Source organism: Nycticebus coucang, chromosome 4, assembly GCF_027406575.1.
Source record: "Nycticebus coucang isolate mNycCou1 chromosome 4, mNycCou1.pri, whole genome shotgun sequence".
In the NCBI taxonomy this organism is placed as follows: Eukaryota; Metazoa; Chordata; class Mammalia; order Primates; family Lorisidae; genus Nycticebus; species Nycticebus coucang.
Window position 1 is genome coordinate 60103021 of NC_069783.1, and position 6492 is coordinate 60109512.

Here is a 6492-nt window from a genome sequence, read left to right on the forward strand (position 1 = left end):
ATTCTCTTCTAGTATTTTTATAGTTTCCTGTCTTAAGTTTAAATCCTTTATCCAGTGAGAATCAATTTTTGTTAATGGTGAAATGTGAAGGTCCAGTTTCAGTCTTCTACAGGTCGCCAGCCAGTTCACCCAGCACCATTTGTTAAATAGAGAGTCTTTCCCCCACTGAATGTTTTAATTGGCTTGTCAAAGATCAAATAACGGTAAGTAGCTGGGTTCATTTCTTGGTTCTCTATTCTGTTCCAGACATCTACCTCTCTGTTTTTGTGCCAGTACCATGCTGTTTTGATTACTATAGATTTATAGTATAGCCCGAAGTCTGAAGTTTTTCTATTTTTAGTAAAGACAGAATCTCACTCTTGCTCAGGGCTAGTCTCAAACTCCTGATCTCAGGCAATCCACCCATCTCTGCCTCCCAGAGTGCTAAGATTACAGGCATGAGCCACTGCCCCTGACCTTTTTTATTTATACTAAAGATAGTACCTGATCTTATGTTTCTCTTCAGAGAATGTCTGTCAATATACAAGCAAATATGTATATATTTCCCCCCTCCAGTCCCATCTCCTACTCATGTAACCCTAGTTTTTTACACAATTGCTTGTCTTTTCTTTTTTTTCTTTTTCTGAGACAGAGTCTCCCTTTGTCAACCTTGGGAGAGTGCCATGGCATCACAGCTCACAGTAATCTCAAACCCTTAGGCTTAAGTGAGTCTCTTGCCTCAGCCTTCTGAGTAGCTGGGACTACACGCATCTGCTACAATGCCTGGCTATTTTTAGAGACAGGTTCTTGCTCTTGCTCAGGCTGGTCTTGAACTCGTGAGCTCAGGCAATCCACCCGCCTCAGCCTCTCAGTGCTAGGATTACAGGCGTGAGCAACTGCGACAGGCTGCTTGTCCTTTTCACTTTATAATGTATCATAGCGATCTTTCCTATCAGTATAAACATCTTCCCATTTCTTTTATTTATTATTATTATTTTTTAACTTTAAAACATTTTTTTTTTTTAGACAGAGTCTTACTATGTCGCCCTTGGTAGAGTGCCACAGTGTCACAGCTCACAGCCATCTGAAACTCCTGGGCTTAAGCAATTCTCCTGCCTCAGCCTCCCAGGTAGCAGGGACTACAGGCGCCCGCCAAAACGCCTGGCTATTTTTTTTTGTTGCAGTTGTCATTGTTGTTTGGCAGGCCTGGGCTGGATTCGAACCTGTCAGCTCCTGTGTATGTGGCCAATGCCCTAGCCGGTGAGCTTCAGGTGCCGAGCCAATAAAATTCTTTTTTTTTTTTTTTTGTAGAGACAGAGTCTCACTGTACCGCCCTCGGGTAGAGTGCCGTGGCGTCACACGGCTCACAGCAACCTCTAACTCTTGGGCTTACGCGATTCTCTTGCCTCAGCCTCCCAAGCAGCTGGGACTACAGGCGCCCGCCACAACGCCCGGCTATTTTTTTTTTGTTGCAGTTTGGCCGGGGCTGAGTTTGAACCCGCCACCCTCGGCATATGGGGCCGGCGCTCTACTCACTGAGCCACAGGAGCCGCCCCGCCAATAAAATTCTTAATCTCTACATTGACCGTAAACTCTTACATTAGAATTATCATTCTCAGGCTCAGTGCCTGTGGCTCAAGCGGCTAAGGTGCCAGCCACATACAATTGAGCTGGCGGGTTCCAATCCAGCCCGGGCCTGCCAAACAACAATGATGGCTGCAACCAAAAAATAGCTGGGCGTTGTGGCAGGCACCTGTAGTCCCAGCTACTTGGGAGGCAGAGGCAGGAGAATTGCTTGAGCCTAGGAGTTGAAGGTTGCTGTGAGCTATGATGCCACATCACTCTACCTAAGGTGACAGCTTGAGGCTTTGTCTCAAAAAAAGAAAAAAAGAATTATCATTTTCAGCCCCTGACTCTACTGCAAATGCATAGTGCTGGTCTTTCTGCAATTTTTGGAGCCCTATAAACATATGCAGCCCCACATCAGGAGCTGGCTTTAAAAGACAAGTCAGAGAAAAGTTCTCCTATCTCTACATTCTAAACAGCTTAAAGCCAAGTCATTTCACTCAGCTGATCCTCAGTGCATGGCCAGGGTAGAGACTCAGAAAAAAAAAAATCAACTGCTTAATCTAATCAATGATCAAGCTAGTTGGAGATCTTAGAATTTTCTATCATGACCTTATTTGGGATTCTGTGCTCAACATTGCACCAGACAATTGGAGAGAGAAAGAAATTCTCTAGGAGTCTACTTACCTGACACACGGTAGGCCCTTAATATAAGTATGTGTTTGAATAAGAATTAACTAGAGAGTTGGAGAAAATGTGAAGCAGTTTGGGGAAAAATCTCCCAAGGTAGGCTTAAAGAGTAATCACTAATTTACAAATCACTTTTTTTTTGAGACAGAGACTCAAGCTGTTGCCCTGGGTACAGTGCCATGGCATCATAGCTCACAGCAACCTCCAACTCAGGCTCAAGCGATCCTCTTGCCTCAGTTTTTCTATTTTCAGTAGAGACGGGGGTCTTGATTTTTGCTCAGGCTGGTCTCGAACTCATGAGCTCAAGCAATCCACCCGCTTCAGCCTCCCAGAGTGCTGGGATTACAGGTGTGAATCACTGCCCCATCCTTTATCAAATCACTTTTTTTTTTTTTTTTTTGAAGTTTTTGGCCGGAGCTGGGTTTGAACCCACCACCTCCGGCATATGGGGCTGGTGCCTTACTCCTTTGAGCCACAGGCGCCGCCCTATCAAATCACTTTTTACTGATCTCATTTCACCGGTTCTGCTACTTGCTATTTTGAATGAATTGGCAAAATTAACAAGGTTGACTAACATTCTGGCTCCAGTTCCCAAAACTGGCTATCTAATACTTTTTTTTTTTAATCTTCATGCTATGTAGGAGCTCTCAGTATTTCACTTTTTTGTTGTTGTTTGTTTTGAAGTCCTTTTGGGGGGGAAATTAAAAATTTTATGATGAAACATTTCCCTCTCTCCAGGCATTTATATCTACTAAAACACTGCTTGAAGAGGTAACAGATTAATGAATATATTATTTACAATTTTAATATTTTATTGTGTGGCTGTGGTTTAACCAAAAAGAGCTGATGCGAGATCTCAAATTGTATGATAGTGCGATGTGGTTGCACTGTGGTTTCTTGGTGAGCCATTTCCATATAATTAGAGCAACAGGCAAAACAAAGCAATCCCTGTAATATATATTTGGGAACATGAAATTAAATATCCTGGTTTGAGGGTAACAATTTCAGTTTTCAGCATTTCTTTGGAAAATCCAAAATGTCTCTTCCAAGATATATGAATGTCCTTGGTTTCCGATTACAGTTCAGTAATGAATGCAATTTTTCCTGCCAATACACTTTCTGAGTAGAGGTTTGTGCTGGGGCTACAATTCTGAGAGTATCCAGGATGGGCTCTGCTCTTCAGTATCTTACCTCTGAGAACCTTGGGAAGGGATAACTTCTGGAAAGGATTTGGGGTGTAAAGAGTTAGGGTCTCTCAGAGGACCAGGCAGAGAATGAATTGTCCAGAAAAGTTTTTGACTCCAAAAGAACTGTGTTGTTTTCCTCTGTCCTTTAGAAAACTCTGTAAATAAGCACTACTTGAAGTCTGATTTTACTCCAATCTTTAAAAAAAAAAAAAACTTAATGTTTTTTCTTATGCTCTCTTGATTAAGCATATGAATAGTCAGACTTCAGCAAGATAACTTAGAAAAATAAATTTAATAAACTAAAATTTAGAAGAGATGAACTGGCTGATCAGTAGAACTCAGGGATGATATCAGGAATTTACCCTTTCTTTAATTAATTTTTTTTATTATTATCATTGTTATTATTATTATTGTTATTTACAGACAGGGTCCTGCTTTGTTGTCCAAGTTTTTTTTTTTTTTTTTTTCAGAGCACACACAACGTTTATTAAGTTCATGGGCACAGTTTCCCCAAAATAATGGCAAAAGCAACATCAAAGACCACTGATTACAGATCACCATAACAGATATAATGACATAAAGTCTGAAGTATTTTGAGAATTATCCAAACGAGACAGAGACATGAAGTGAGCACATGCCGATGGAAAAATGGCACCAACAGACTTGCTTGTTGCAGGGTTGCTAAAAACCTTCAATTTGTTTAAGATCCAAAATCTGCAAAGCACAATAAAATGAAATGCAATACAATGAGGTATGCCAATACTTACACACTTGGTCTATTAAATCTCCAGGCTCAGTGGCAAGGAAGGGCAACAATGGAAGGCTCTGAAAATCCTCATTTCCTTATAAGCACACTAACAAAAAAATCATGACTTGAAGAGAAACTAACCCTACCGATAGTCATGTGCTATATATATTAGGCTTTTTCCCCTTCATATTATCTCCTTTAATTATATTCAGTTATATAATATACAGAGTTACATTAAGAAAATATGGTTAACTGTATTACTTAAGGTCATACAGCTTGTAAGTAATATCAACAGGACTCAGTGATATCAAAAGTAAAAGATAAACAGGATTCAATCCACATGCTATATATTTTCCAAGTATCTGCTCTTTCCACTCAAACTCTGAATTGTATACTGACAAAACTCAGCATCAGCACCAAAACATTAAACAGAATCAAACAGGAAATTGCCCAATGACTTCAATTTAATTATTTGGAAAGATAAGCTCTCAAGCACTCAATAACCAATTATTTATTCAGCCAATAAGAGTAATAAAATATACAGATCTGTTAATAAAGTATTTCTATTTTTCACATAGTGTTGTAACAGCAACTCCCTATAAGAGGTGGCTTTCAGTTTAGAAAATTTAGTAATTAAAAATCCAGAATTAGTAGGCGGGCTGGAACCTCCCATTTTTTTTTAGGCTACCAAAAATCCCAATAAACCCAACAACAAAAAAGAATCATTAATTCAAGAGGAATGTATCTTATTCCAGTTTCCTCTAGGGCAGTTCAGTAGTTAGTTTCACCCCAGTGAATATTGACTACAGGAAAGAAAGAAACAAACAAAAACTGATTTTTTCAACCACATTTACTAGCTCACATAAATATCTGAAAACAAATCCGTCTGCCTTCCCTTTTTGTTTCCTTGGCACAATTTGTCATTCCTAATAAACAAACTACCATAAATACCCATAAGGGGGAAATGAATTTTAAAACATTAAAGAGAATTAATAAATAGCCATACATACCAACCACTGTAAGCACTACCAATTTTCTTTAAGATTAAGCCACTGATTTACAATGTTTATTAAAATAAGTTTCACCTATAAAAACAAGATTAATTTACAACTTGATCTCAACTTGTTTTTTTATAATAGTAGTTTAATTTTTACATTAAAAATTATAAAACTTCAACTAAAGAATAAAACACTCAGACACAAGTTTATACTTTCTGAATTCTCTCAACTTCAACAGAGAATGACTGTGTATCAATTTATGTTAGTCCTGTGGTCCAGAATACATTTTCCATTTAAAGCATTAATTGTTCTTCTGTACAGCATAGGTAGCTTCTAGTGGGAATTAGTATATAGTCTGTTCTTGACGAAGACAACATTAGACAGATGTTGCCTGATGCCTGGGTAATGCTGAATGTGACAAAACCAGCGAGATACATTAAGATATTTCTCCTTTTCTTGAACTGTCAGGTCAACTATAAAGCGATGAAGTCCATAGTACAATAGGATATCTGCTAAGGTGAAGTTATATCCTGTAAGGTAGACTTTATCTTCAAGATAGGAATTAAGTTCCTTCAACAGAGTGCGGATATCATCTTTACTGGAGTGTCCGTCTACTTGCGTGACCCTGTACTCTAACCACTGCTGGACGATTGCCTTTTCTTCTGCTATGCTCCCCAGCAAGTGTTCTTTTTTTTTTTTTTTTTTTGTGGTTTTTGGCCAGGGCTGGGTTTGAACCTGCCACCTCCGGCATATGGGACCGGCGCCCTACTCCTTGAGCCACAGGCGCCGCCCCCCAGCAAGTGTTCTTTGTTGGCCTGCTTGACTAGATGAGCTGCTATCGTCGTCAAGCCTGTTAGACTTGGACCATTGTTTGTTTGAAGAACTGGAATCTGTCACTCACCCTGAGCACTATATTTATTCCCTTTGCTCAGCCCCAGGGATTTTTCCAGCAGCGTTAACTCCGCGGCCGCCGCCACCTTCCGGCCGTAGCTCTGGCCAGGGACTGTTGTCCAAGTTTTATTCAAACTCATGGGTTCAAGCAATCCTCCCACCTCAGCCTCCCAAGTAGCTGGGACTGCAGGTGTGCACCATCACACCCATACTTTCATCTTTGATTTCAATGTTTTAAAGAAAATCAAGACCTGGCCTGGCATGGTAGCTTATTCTGTAATCCATGCACTCTGGGAGGCCAAGGCAGTAGGATGGCTGAGCTCAGAAGTTCAACACCAGCGTAAGCAACATAGTGAGACCCTGTCTTTGCTAAAAATAGACAAAATTAGACAGAGGTAGTGGCAGATGCCTATAGTCCCAAGCTACTCGGGAG

General features: G+C 40.1%; 1 pseudogene across 1 annotated transcript; it reads right to left on the reverse strand.

Moving 5' to 3' along the window:
* Positions 1–5224: 5224 nt before the first annotated feature.
* LOC128584309 (eukaryotic translation elongation factor 1 epsilon-1-like) lies at positions 5225–6199 on the reverse strand (annotated as a pseudogene). Its single transcript, XR_008379672.1, has 2 exons — positions 5950–6199; positions 5225–5830 (listed from the first exon to the last, which is right to left on the reverse strand). The product of XR_008379672.1 is annotated as a eukaryotic translation elongation factor 1 epsilon-1-like (transcript).
* Between the last annotated feature and the right edge of the window lie 293 nt (positions 6200–6492).